The sequence below is a fragment of the Pleurodeles waltl genome, chromosome 2_2 (assembly GCF_031143425.1).
Source record: "Pleurodeles waltl isolate 20211129_DDA chromosome 2_2, aPleWal1.hap1.20221129, whole genome shotgun sequence".
Classification (NCBI taxonomy): Eukaryota; Metazoa; Chordata; class Amphibia; order Caudata; family Salamandridae; genus Pleurodeles; species Pleurodeles waltl.
This window is the reverse complement of record NC_090439.1, coordinates 3,865,094-3,879,667: the sequence shown is the minus strand read 5'-3', so window position 1 is coordinate 3,879,667 and position 14,574 is coordinate 3,865,094.

The window sequence follows — 14,574 nt, the reverse complement described above, 5'->3', positions numbered from 1 at the left end:
GGACCAGGTTCTGTTACCCAGAATCCTTTGCAAACCTCAAAATTTGGCTAAAAAACACATGTTCCTCACATTTCTGTGGCAGAAAGTTCTGGAATCTGAGAGGAGCCACAAATTTCCTTCCACCCAGCGTTCCCCCAAGTCTCCCTATAAAAATGATACCTCACTTGTGTGGGTAGGCCTAGCGCCCGCGATAGGACACACCCCAAAGTGCAACGTGGACACATCCAAATTTTTGAAAGAAAACAGAGGTGTTTTTTGCAAAGTGCCTACCTGTAGATTTTGGCCTCTAGCTCAGCCGCCACCTAGGGAAACCTAACAAACCTGTGCATTTCTGACAACTAGAGACCTAGGGGAATCCAAGATGGGGTGACTTGTGTGGCTCGGACCAGGTTCTGTTACCCAGAATCCTTTGCAAACCTCAAAATTTGGCTAAAAAAACTGATGTTCCTCACATTTCTGTGGCAGAAAGTTCTGGAATCTGAGAGGAGCCACAAATTTCCTTCCACGCAGCGTTCCCCCACATCTCCCGATAAAAATGATACCTCACTTGTGTGGGTAGGCCTAGCGCCCACGACAGGAAACGCCCCAAAGCACAACGTGGACACATCCAATTTTTTTAAAGAAAACAGAGGTGTTTTTTGCAAAGTGCCTACCTGTAGATTTTGGCCTGTAGCTCAGCTGGCACCTACGGAAACCTACCAAACCTGTGCATTTATGAAAACTAGAGACCTAGGGGAATTCAAGATGGGGTGACTTGTGTGGTTCGGACCAGGTTCTGTTACCCAGAATCCTTTCCAAACCTCAAAATGTGGCTAAATAAACACATGTTCCTCACATTTCTGTGGCAGAAAGTTCTGGAATCTGAGAGGAGCCACAAATTTCCTTCCACCCAGCGTTCCCCCACGTCTCCCGATAAAAATGATACCTCACTTGTGTGGGTAGGCCTAGCGCCCGCAACAGGAAACGCCCCAAAGCGCAACGTGGACACATCCAAATTTTTGAAAGAAAACAGAGGTGTTTTTTGCAAAGTGCCTACCTGTAGATTTTGGCCTCTAGTTCAGCCGCCACCTAGGGAAACCTACCAACCCTGTGCATTTCTGAAAACTAGAGACTATGGGGAATCCAAGATGGGGTGACTTGTGTGGCTCGGACCAGGTTCTGTTACCCAGAATCCTTTGCAAACCTCAAAATTTGGCTAAAAAAACACATGTTCCTCACATTTCTGTGGCAGAAAGTTCTGGAATCTGAGAGAAGCCACAAATTTCCTTCCACCCAGCGTTCCCCCACGTCTCCCGATAAAAATGATACCTCACTTGTGTGGGTAGCCCTAGCGCCCGCGACAGGAAACGCCCCAAAGCGCAACGTGGACACATCCAAATTTTTGAAAGAAAACAGAGGTGTTTTTTGCAAAGTGCCTACCTGTAGATTTTGGCCTGAGCTCAGCCGGCACCTAGGGAAACCTACCAAACCTGTGCATTTCTGAAAACTAGAGACCTAGGGGAATCCAAGATGGGGTGACTTGTGTGGCTCGGACCAGGTTCTGTTACCCAGAATCCTTTGCAAACCTCAAAATTTGGCTAAAAAAACACATGTTCCTCATATTTCTGTGGCAGAAAGTTCTGGAATCTGAGAGGAGCCACAAATTTCCATCCACCCAGCGTTCCCCCACGTCTCCCGATAAAAATGATACCTCACTTTTGTGGGTAGGCCTAGCGCCCGCGACAGGAAACGCCCCAAAGCGCAACGTGGACACATCCAAATTTTTGAAAGAAAACAGAGGTGTTTTTTGCAAAGTGCCTACCTGTAGATTTTGGCCTCTAGCTCAGCCGCCACCTAGGGAAACCTACCAAACCTGTGCATTTCTGATAACTAGAGACCTAGGGGAATCCAAGATGGGGTGACTTGTGTGGCTCGGACCAGGTTCTGTTACCCAGAATCCTTTGCAAACCTCAAAATTTGGCTAAAAAAACACATGTTCCTCACATTTCTGTGGCAGAAAGTTCTGGAATCTGAGAGGAGCCACAAATTTCCTTCCACCCAGCGTTCCCCCAAGTCTCCCGATAAAAATGATACCTCACTTGTGTGGGTAGGCCTAGCGCCCGCGACAGGAAACGCCCCAAAACGCAACGTGGACACATCCAATTTCTTGAAAGAAAACAGAGGTGTTTTTTGCAAAGTGCCTACCTGTAGATTTTGGCCTGTAGCTCAGCCGCCACCTAGGGAAACCTACCACACCTGTGCATTTCTGAAAACTAGAGACTTAGGGGAATCCAAGATGGGGTGACTTGTGTGGCTCGGACCAGGTTCTGTTACCCAGAATCCTTTGCAAACCTCAAAATTTTGCTCAAAAAACACATGTTCCTCATATTTCTGTGGCAGAAAGTTCTGGAATCTGAGAGGAGCCACAAATTTCCTTCCACCCAGCGTTCCCCCACGTCTCCCGATAAAAATGATACCTCACTTGTGTGGGTAGGCCTAGCGCCCGCGACAGGAAACGCCCCAAAACGCAACGTGGACACATCCAATTTTTTTAAAGAAAACAGAGGTGTTTTTTGCAAAGTGCCTACCTGTAGATTTTGGCCTGTAGCTCAGCCGCCACCTAGGGAAACCTACCAAACCTGTGCATTTCTGAAAACTAGAGACTTAGGGGAATCCAAGATGGGGTGACTTGTGTGGCTCGGACCAGTTTCTGTAACCCAGAATCCTTTGCAAACCTCAAAATTTGGCTAAAAAAAACATGTTCCTCACATTTCTGTGGCAGAAAGTTCTGGAATCTGAGAGGAGCCACAAATTTCCTTCCACCCAGCGTTCCACCACTTCTCCCGATAAAAATGATACCTCACTTGTGTGGGTAGGCTTAGCGCCCGCGACAGGAAACGCCCCAAAGCGCAACATGGACACATCCAAATTTTTGAAAGAAAACAGAGGTGTTTTTTGCAAAGTGCCTACCTGTAGATTTTGGCCACTAGCTCAGCCGCCACCTAGGGAAACCTACCAAACCTGTGCATTTATGAAAACTAGAGACCTAGGGGAATCCAAGATGGGGTGACTTGTGTGGCTCGGACCAGGTTCTGTTACCCAGAATCCTTTGCAAACCTCAAAATTTGGCTAAAAAAACACATGTTCTTCATATTTCTGTGGCAGAAAGTTCTGGAATCTGAGAGGAGCCACAAATTTCCTTCCACCCAGCGTTCCCCTAAGTCTCCCGAGAAAAATGATACCTCACTTGTGTGGGTAGGCCTAGCGCCCGCGACAGGAAACGCCCCAAAGTGCAACGTGGACACATCCACATTTTTGAAAGAAAACAGAGGTGTTTTTTGCAAAGTGCCTACCTGTAGATTTTGGCCTGTAGCTCAGCCGGCACCTAGGGAAACCTAACAAACCTGCGCATTTCTGACAACTAGAGACCTAGGGGAATCCAAGATGGGGTGACTTGTGTGGCTCGGACCAGGTTCTGTTACCCAGAATCCTTTCCAAACCTCAAAATGTGGCTAAATAAACACATGTTCCTCACATTTCTGTGGCAGAAAGTTCTGGAATCTGAGAGGAGCCTCAAATTTCCTTCCACCCAGCGTTCCCCCACGTCTCCCGATAAAAATGATACCTCACTTGTGTGGGTAGGCCTAGCGCCCGCAACAGGAAACGCCCCAAAGCGCAACGTGGACACATCCCAAATTTTTGAAAGAAAACAGAGGTGTTTTTTGCAAAGTGCCTACCTGTAGATTTTGGCCTCTAGCTCAGCCGCCACCTAGGGAAACCTACCAAACCTGTGCATTTCTGAAAACTAGAGACCTAGGGGAATCCAAGATGGGGTGACTTGTGTGGCTCGGACCAGGTTCTGTTACCCAGAATCCTTTGCAAACCTCAAAATTTGGCTAAAAAAACACATGTTCCTCACATTTCTGTGGCAGAAAGTTCTGGAATCTGAGAGGAGCCACAAATTTCTTTCCACCCAGCGTTCCCCCAACTCTCCCGATAAAAATGATACCTCACTTGTGTGGGTAGGCCTAGCGCCCGCGACAGGAAACGCCCCAAAACGCAACGTGGACACATCCAATTTCTTGAAAGAAAACAGAGGTGTTTTTTGCAAAGTGCCTACCTGTAGATTTTGGCCTGTAGCTCAGCCGCCACCTAGGGAAACCTACCAAACCTGTGCATTTCTGAAAACTAGAGACTTAGGGGAATCCAAGATGGGGTGACTTGTGTGGCTCGGACCAGGTTCTGTTACCCAGAATCCTTTGCAAACCTCAAAATTTGGGTAAAAAAACACATGTTCCTCATATTTCTGTGGCAGAAAGTTCTGGAATCTGAGAGGAGCCACAAATTTCCTTCCACCCAGCGTTCCCCCACGTCTCCCGATAAAAATGATACCTCACTTGTGTGGGTAGGCCTAGCGCCCGACACAGGAAACGCCCCAAAACGCAACGTGGACACATCCAATTTTTTGAAAGAAAACAGAGGTGTTTTTTGCAAAGTGCCTACCTGTAGATTTTGGCCTGTAGCTCAGCCGCCACCTAGGGAAACCTACCAAACCTGTGCATTTCTGAAAACTAGAGACTTAGGGGAATCCAAGATGGGGTGACTTGTGTGGCTCGGACCAGTTTCTGTAACCCAGAATCCTTTGCAAACCTCAAAATTTGGCTAAAAAAACACATGTTCCTCACATTTCTGTGGCAGAAAGTTCTGGAATCTGAGAGGAGCCACAAATTTCCTTCCACCCAGCGTTCCACCACTTCTCCCGATAAAAATGATACCTCACTTGTGTGGGTAGGCTTAGCGCCCGCGACAGGAAACGCCCCAAAGCGCAACATGGACACATCCAAATTTTTGAAAGAAAACAGAGGTGTTTTTTGCAAAGTGCCTACCTGTAGATTTTGGCCACTAGCTCAGCCGCCACCTAGGGAAACCTACCAAACCTGTGCATTTCTGAAAACTAGAGACCTAGGGGAATCCAAGATGGGGTGACTTGTGTGGCTCGGACCAGGTTCTGTTACCCAGAATCCTTTGCAAACCTCAAAATTTGGCTAAAAAAACACATGTTCCTCACATTTCTGTGGCAGAAAGTTCTGGAATCTGAGAGGAGCCACAAATTTCCTTCCACCCAGCGTTCCCCCAAGTCTCCCGATAAAAATGATACCTCACTTGTGTGGGTAGGCCTAGCGCCCGCGACAGGAAACGCCCCAAAGTGCAACGTGGACACATCCACATTTTTGAAAGAAAACAGGGGTGTTTTTTGCAAAGTGCCTACCTGTAGATTTTGGCCTGTAGCTCAGCCGGCACCTAGGGAAACCTACTAAACCTGTGCATTTCTGAAAACTAGAGACCTAGGGGAATCCAAAATGGGGTGACTTGTGTGGCTCGGACCAGGTTCTGTTACCCAGAATCCTTTGCAAACCTCAAAATTTGGCTAAAAAACACATGTTCCTCACATTTCTGTGGTAGAAAGCTCTGGAATCTGAGAGGAGCCACAAATTTCCTTCCACCCAGCGTTCCCCCAAGTCTCCCTATAAAGATGATACCTCACTTGTGTGGGTAGGCCTAGCGCCCGCGATAGGACACACCCCAAAGTGCAACGTGGACACATCCACATTTTTGAAAGAAAACAGAGGTGTTTTTTGCAAAGTGCCTACCTGTAGATTTTGGCCTCTAGCTCAGCCGCCACCTAGGGAAACCTAACAAACCTGTGCATTTCTGACAACTAGAGACCTAGGGGAATCCAAAATGGGGGGACTTGTGTGGCTCGGACCAGGTTCTGTTACCCAGAATCCTTTGCAAACCTCAAAATTTGGCTAAAAAACACATGTTCCTCACATTTCTGTGGCAGAAAGTTCTGGAATCTGAGAGGAGCCACAAATTTCCTTCCACCCAGCGTTCCCCCAAGTCTCCCTATAAAAATGATACCTCACTTGTGTGAGTAGGCCTAGCGCCCACGATAGGACACACCCCAAAGTGCAACGTGGACACATCCAAATTTTTGAAAGAAAACAGAGGTGTTTTTTGCAAAGTGCCTCGCTGTAGATTTTGGCCTGTAGCTCAGCTGGCACCTACGGAAACCTACCAAACCTGTGCATTTATGAAAACTAGAGACCTAGGGGAATTCAAGATGGGGTGACTTGTGTGGTTCGGACCAGGTTCTGTTACCCAGAATCCTTTCCAAACCTCAAAATGTGGCTAAATAAACACATGTTCCTCACATTTCTGTGGCAGAAAGTTCTGGAATCTGAGAGGAGCCACAAATTTCCTTCCACCCAGCGTTCCCCCACGTCTCTCGATAAAAATGAAACCTCACTTGTGTGGGTAGGCCTAGCGCCCGCAACAGGAAACGCCCCAAAGCGCAACGTGGACACATCCAAATTTTTGAAAGAAAACAGAGGTGTTTTTTGCAAAGTGCCTACCTGTAGATTTTGGCCTCTAGCTCAGCCGCCACCTAGGGAAACCTACCAACCCTGTGCATTTCTGAAAACTAGAGACTATGGGGAATCCAAGATGGGGTGACTTGTGTGGCTCGGACCAGGTTCTGTTACCCAGAATCCTTTGCAAACCTCAAAATTTGGCTAAAAAAACACATGTTCCTCACATTTCTGTGGCAGAAAGTTCTGGAATCTGAGAGAAGCCACAAATTTCCTTCCACCCAGCGTTCCCCCACGTCTCCCGATAAAAATGATATCTCACTTGTGTGGGTAGGCCTAGCGCCCGCGACAGGAAACGCCCCAAAGCGCAACGTGGACACATCCAAATTTTTGAGAGAAAACAGAGGTGTTTTTTGCAAAGTGCCTACCTGTAGATTTTGGCCTGAGCTCAGCCGGCACCTAGGGAAACCTACCAAACCTGTGCATTTCTGAAAACTAGAGACCTAGGGGAATCCAAGATGGGGTGACTTGTGTGGCTCGGACCAGGTTCTGTTACCCAGAATCCTTTGCAAACCTCAAAATTTGGCTAAAAAAACACATGTTCCTCATATTTCTGTGGCAGAAAGTTTTGGAATCTGAGAGGAGCCACAAATTTCCTTCCACCCAGCGTTCCCCCACGTCTCCCGATAAAAATGATACCTCACTTGTGTGGGTAGGCTTAGCGCCCGCGACAGGAAACGCCCCAAAGCGCAACATGGACACATCCAAATTTTTAAAAGAAAACAGAGGTGTTTTTTGCAAAGTGCCTACCTGTAGATTTTGGCCACTAGCTCAGCCGCCACCTAGGGAAACCTACCAAACCAGTGCATTTCTGAAAACTAGAGACCTAGGGGAATCCAAGATGGGGTGACTTGTGTGGCTCGGACCAGGTTCTGTTACCCAGAATCCTTTGCAAACCTCAAAATTTGTCTAAAAAAACACATGTTCCTCACATTTCTGTGGCAGAAAGTTCTGGAATCTGAGAGGAGCCACAAATTTCCTTCCACCCAGCGTTCCACCACTTCTCCCGATAAAAATGATACCTCACTTGTGTGGGTAGGCTTAGCGCCCGCGACAGGAAACGCCCCAAAGCGCAACATGGACACATCCAAATTTTTGAAAGAAAACAGAGGTGTTTTTTGCAAAGTGCCTACCTGTAGATTTTGGCCACTAGCTCAGCCGCCACCTAGGGAAACCTACCAAACCTGTGCATTTCTGAAAACTAGAGACCTAGGGGAATCCAAGATGGGGTGACTTGTGTGGCTCGGACCAGGTTCTGTTACCCAGAATCCTTTGCAAACCTCAAAATTTGGCTAAAAAAACACATGTTCCTCACATTTCTGTGGCAGAAAGTTCTGGAATCTGAGAGGAGCCACAAATTTCCTTCCACCCGGCGTTCCCCCAAGTCTCCCGATAAAAATGATACCTCACTTGTGTGGGTAGGCCTAGCGCCCGCGACAGGAAACGCCCCAAAGTGCAACGTGGACACATCCACATTTTTTAAAGAAAACAGAGGTGTTTTTTGCAAAGTGCCTACCTGTAGATTTTGGCCTGTAGCTCAGCCGGCACCTAGGGAAACCTACCAAACCTGTGCATTTCTGAAAACTAGAGACCTAGGGGAATCCAAAATGGGGTGACTTGTGTGGCTCGGACCAGGTTCTGTTACCCAGAATCCTTTGCAAACCTCAAAATTTGGCTAAAAAACACATGTTCCTCACATTTCTGTGGTAGAAAGCTCTGGAATCTGAGAGGAGCCACAAATTTCCTTCCACCCAGCGTTCCCCCAAGTCTCCCTATAAAGATGATACCTCACTTGTGTGGGTAGGCCTAGCGCCCGCGATAGGACACACCCCAAAGTGCAACGTGGACACATCCACATTTTTGAAAGAAAACAGAGGTGTTTTTTGCAAAGTGCCTACCTGTAGATTTTGGCCTCTAGCTCAGCCGCCACCTAGGGAAACCTAACAAACCTGTGCATTTCTGACAACTAGAGACCTAGGGGAATCCAAAATGGGGTGACTTGTGTGGCTCGGACCAGGTTCTGTTACCCAGAATCCTTTGCAAACCTCAAAATTTGGCTAAAAAACACATGTTCCTCACATTTCTGTGGCAGAAAGTTCTGGAATCTGAGAGGAGCCACAAATTTCCTTCCACCCAGCGTTCCCCCAAGTCTCCCTATAAAAATGATACCTCACTTGTGTGAGTAGGCCTAGCGCCCACGATAGGACACACCCCAAAGTGCAACGTGGACACATCCAAATTTTTGAAAGAAAACAGAGGTGTTTTTTGCAAAGTGCCTACCTGTAGATTTTGGCCTGTAGCTCAGCTGGCACCTACGGAAACCTACCAAACCTGTGCATTTATGAAAACTAGAGACCTAGGGGAATTCAAGATGGGGTGACTTGTGTGGTTCGGACCAGGTTCTGTTACCCAGAATCCTTTCCAAACCTCAAAATGTGGCTAAATAAACACATGTTCCTCACATTTCTGTGGCAGAAAGTTCTGGAATCTGAGAGGAGCCACAAATTTCCTTCCACCCAGCGTTCCCCCACGTCTCTCGATAAAAATGAAACCTCACTTGTGTGGGTAGGCCTAGCGCCCGCAACAGGAAACGCCCCAAAGCGCAACGTGGACACATCCAAATTTTTGAAAGAAAACAGAGGTGTTTTTTGCAAAGTGCCTACCTGTAGATTTTGGCCTCTAGCTCAGCCGCCACCTAGGGAAACCTACCAACCCTGTGCATTTCTGAAAACTAGAGACTATGGGGAATCCAAGATGGGGTGACTTGTGTGGCTCGGACCAGGTTCTGTTACCCAGAATCCTTTGCAAACCTCAAAATTTGGCTAAAAAAACACATGTTCCTCACATTTCTGTGGCAGAAAGTTCTGGAATCTGAGAGAAGCCACAAATTTCCTTCCACCCAGCGTTCCCCCACGTCTCCCGATAAAAATGATATCTCACTTGTGTGGGTAGGCCTAGCGCCCGCGACAGGAAACGCCCCAAAGCGCAACGTGGACACATCCAAATTTTTGAGAGAAAACAGAGGTGTTTTTTGCAAAGTGCCTACCTGTAGATTTTGGCCTGAGCTCAGCCGGCACCTAGGGAAACCTACCAAACCTGTGCATTTGTGAAAACTAGAGACCTAGGGGAATCCAAGATGGGGTGACTTGTGTGGCTCGGACCAGGTTCTGTTACCCAGAATCCTTTGCAAACCTCAAAATTTGGCTAAAAAAACACATGTTCCTCATATTTCTGTGGCAGAAAGTTCTGGAATCTGAGAGGAGCCACAAATTTCCTTCCACCCAGCGTTCCCCCACGTCTCCCGATAAAAATGATACCTCACTTGTGTGGGTAGGCTTAGCGCCCGCGACAGGAAACGCCCCAAAGCGCAACATGGACACATCCAAATTTTTAAAAGAAAACAGAGGTGTTTTTTGCAAAGTGCCTACCTGTAGATTTTGGCCACTAGCTCAGCCGCCACCTAGGGAAACCTACCAAACCAGTGCATTTCTGAAAACTAGAGACCTAGGGGAATCCAAGATGGGGTGACTTGTGTGGCTCGGACCAGGTTCTGTTACCCAGAATCCTTTGCAAACCTCAAAATTTGGCTAAAAAAACACATGTTCCTCACATTTCTGTGGCAGAAAGTTCTGGAATCTGAGAGGAGCCACAAATTTCCTTCCACCCAGCGTTCCCCTAAGTCTCCCGAGAAAAATGATACCTCACTTGTGTGGGTAGGCCTAGCGCCCGCGACAGGAAACGCCCCAAAGTGCAACGTGGACACATCCACATTTTTGAAAGAAAACAGAGGTGTTTTTTGCAAAGTGCCTACCTGTAGATTTTGGCCTGTAGCTCAGCCGCCACCTAGGGAAACCTACCAACCCTGTGCATTTCTGAAAACTAGAGACTATGGGGAATCCAAGATGGGGTGACTTGTGTGGCTCGGACCAGGATCTGTTACCCAGAATCCTTTGCAAACCTCAAAATTTGGCTAAAAAACACATGTTCCTCACATTTCTGTGGCAGAAAGTTCTGGAATCTGAGAGGAGCCACAAATTTCCTTCCACCCAGCGTTCCCCCAAGTCTCCCTATAAAAATGATACCTCACTTGTGTGGGTAGGCCTAGTGCCCGCGATAGGACACACCCCAAAGTGCAACGTGGACACATCCAAATTTTTGAAAGAAAACAGAGGTGTTTTTTGCAAAGTGCCTACCTGTAGATTTTGGCCTCTAGCTCAGCCGCCACCTAGGGAAACCTAACAAACCTGTGCATTTCTGACAACTAGAGACCTAGGGGAATCCAAGATGGGGTGACTGGTGTGGCTCGGACCAGGTTCTGTTACCCAGAATCCTTTCCAAACCTCAAAATGTGGCTAAATAAACACATGTTCCTCACATTTCTGTGGCAGAAAGTTCTGGAATCTGAGAGGAGCCACAAATTTCCTTCCACCCAGCGTTCCCCCACGTCTCCCGATAAAAATGATACCTCACTTGTGTGGGTAGGCCTAGTGCCCGCAACAGGAAACGCCCCAAAGCGCATCGTGGACACATCCCAAATTTTTGAAAGAAAACAGAGGTGTTTTTTGCAAAGTGCCTACCTGTAGATTTTGGCCTCTAGCTCAGCCGCCACCTAGGGAAACCTACCAAACCTGTGCATTTCTGAAAACTAGAGACCTAGGGGAATCCAAGATGGGGTGACTTGTGTGGCTCGGACCAGGTTCTGTTACCCAGAATCCTTTGCAAACCTCAAAATTTGGATAAAAAAACACATGTTCCTCACATTTCTGTGGCAGAAAGTTCTGGAATCTGAGAGGAGCCACAAATTTCCTTCCACCCAGCGTTCCCCCAAGTCTCCCGATAAAAATGATACCTCACTTGTGTGGGTAGGCCTAGCGCCCGACACAGGAAACGCCCCAAAACGCAACGTGGACACATCCAATTTCTTGAAAGAAAACAGAGGTGTTTTTTGCAAAGTGCCTACCTGTAGATTTTGGCCTGTAGCTCAGCCGCCACCTAGGGAAACCTACCAAACCTGTGCATTTCTGAAAACTAGAGACTTAGGGGAATCCAAGATGGGGTGACTTGTGTGGCTCGGACCAGGTTCTGTTACCCAGAATCCTTTGCAAACCTCAAAATGTGGGTAAAAAAACACATGTTCCTCATATTTCTGTGGCAGAAAGTTCTGGAATCTGAGAGGAGCCACAAATTTCCTTTCACCCAGCGTTCCCCCACGTCTCCTGATAAAAATGATACCTCACTTGTGTGGGTAGGCCTAGCGCCCGACACAGGAAACGCCCCAAAACGCAACGTGGACACATCCAATTTTTTGAAAGAAAACAGAGGTGTTTTTTGCAAAGTGCCTACCTGTAGATTTTGGCCTGTAGCTCAGCCGCCACCTAGGGAAACCTACCAAACCTGTGCATTTCTGAAAACTAGAGACTTAGGGGAATCCAAGATGGGGTGACTTGTGTGGCTCGGACCAGTTTCTGTAACCCAGAATCCTTTGCAAACCTCAAAATTTGGCTAAAAAAACACATGTTCCTCACATTTCTGTGGCAGAAAGTTCTGGAATCTGAGAGGAGCCACAAATTTCCTTCCACCCAGCGTTCCACCACTTCTCCCGATAAAAATGATACCTCACTTGTGTGGGTAGGCTTAGCGCCCGCGACAGGAAACGCCCCAAAGCGCAACATGGACACATCCACATTTTTGAAAGAAAACAGAGGTGTTTTTTGCAAAGTGCCTACCTGTAGATTTTGGCCACTAGCTCAGCCGCCACCTAGGGAAACCTACCAAACCTGTGCATTTCTGAAAACTAGAGACCTAGGGGAATCCAAGATGGGGTGACTTGTGTGGCTCGGACCAGGTTCTGTTACCCAGAATCCTTTGCAAACCTCAAAATTTGGCTAAAAAAACACATGTTCCTCACATTTCTGTGGCAGAAAGTTCTGGAATCTGAGAGGAGCCACAAATTTCCTTCCACCCAGCGTTCCCCCAAGTCTCCCGATAAAAATGATACCTCACTTGTGTGGGTAGGCCTAGCGCCCGCGACAGGAAATGCCCCAAAGTGCAACGTGGACACATCCACATTTTTGAAAGAAAACAGAGGTGTTTTTTGCAAAGTGCCTACCTGTAGATTTTGGCCTGTAGCTCAGCCGGCACCTAGGGAAACCTACCAAACCTGTGCATTTCTGAAAACTAGAGACCTAGGGGAATCCAAAATGGGGTGACTTGTGTGGCTCGGACCAGGTTCTGTTACCCAGAATCCTTTGCAAACCTCAAAATTTGGCTAAAAAACACATGTTCCTCACATTTCTGTGGCAGAAAGTTCTGGAATCTGAGAGGAGCCACAAATTTCCTTCCACCCAGCGTTCCCCCACGTCTCCCGATAAAAATGATACCTCACTTGTGTGGGTAGGCCTAGTGCCCGCAACAGGAAACGCCCCAAAGCGCAACGTGGACACATCCAAATTTTTGAAAGAAAACAGAGGTGTTTTTTGCAAAGTGCCTACCTGTAGATTTTGGCCTCTAGCTCAGCCGCCACCTAGGGAAACCTACCAACCCTGTGCATTTCTGAAAACTAGAGACTATGGGGAATCCAAGATGGGGTGACTTGTGTGGCTCGGACCAGGTTCTGTTACCCAGAATCCTTTGCAAACCTCAAAATTTGGCTAAAAAAACACATGTTCCTCACATTTCTGTGGCAGAAAGTTCTGGAATCTGAGAGAAGCCACAAATTTCCTTCCACCCAGCGTTCCCCCACGTCTCCCGATAAAAATGATATCTCACTTGTGTGGGTAGGCCTAGCGCCCGCGACAGGAAACGCCCCAAAGCGCAACGTGGACACATCCAAATTTTTGAGAGAAAACAGAGGTGTTTTTTGCAAAGTGCCTACCTGTAGATTTTGGCCTGAGCTCAGCCGGCACCTAGGGAAACCTACCAAACCTGTGCATTTCTGAAAACTAGAGACCTAGGGGAATCCAAGATGGGGTGACTTGTGTGGCTCGGACCAGGTTCTGTTACCCAGAATCCTTTGCAAACCTCAAAATTTGGCTAAAAAAACACATGTTCCTCATATTTCTGTGGCAGAAAGTTCTGGAATCTGAGAGGAGCCACAAATTTCCTTCCACCCAGCGTTCCCCCACGTCTCCCGATAAAAATGATACCTCACTTGTGTGGGTAGGCTTAGCGCCCGCGACAGGAAACGCCCCAAAGCGCAACATGGACACATCCAAATTTTTAAAAGAAAACAGAGGTGTTTTTTGCAAAGTGCCTACCTGTAGATTTTGGCCTGTAGCTCAGCCGCCACCTAGGGAAACCTACCAACCCTGTGCATTTCTGAAAACTAGAGACTATGGGGAATCCAAGATGGGGTGACTTGTGTGGCTCGGACCAGGTTCTGTTACCCAGAATCCTTTGCAAACCTCAAAATTTGGCTAAAAAACACATGTTCCTCACATTTCTGTGGCAGAAAGTTCTGGAATCTGAGAGGAGCCACAAATTTCCTTCCACCCAGCGTTCCCCCAAGTCTCCCGATAAAAATGATACCTCACTTGTGTGGGTAGGCCTAGCGCCCGCGATAGGACACACCCCAAAGTGCAACGTGGACACATCCAAATTTTTGAAAGAAAACAGAGGTGTTTTTTGCAAAGTGCCTACCTGTAGATTTTGGTCTCTAGCTCAGCCGCCACCTAGGGAAACCTAACAAACCTGTGCATTTCTGACAACTAGAGACCTAGGGGAATCCAAGATGGGGTGACTTGTGTGGCTCGGACCAGGTTCTGTTACCCAGAATCCTTTCCAAACCTCAAAATGTGGCTAAATAAACACATGTTCCTCACATTTCTGTGGCAGAAAGTTCTGGAATCTGAGAGGAGCCACAAATTTCCTTCCACCCAGCGTTCCCCCACGTCTCCCGATAAAAATGATACCTCACTTGTGTGGGTAGGCCTAGCGCCCGCAACAGGAAACGCCCCAAAGCGCAACGTGGACACATCCCAAATTTTTGAAAGAAAACAGAGGTGTTTTTTGCAAAGTGCCTACCTGTAGATTTTAGCCTCTAGCTCAGCCGCCACCTAGGGAAACCTACCAAACCTGTGCATTTCTGAAAACTAGAGACCTAGGGGAATCCAAGATGGGGTGACTTGTGTGGCTCGGACCAGGTTTTGTTACCCAGAATCCTTTG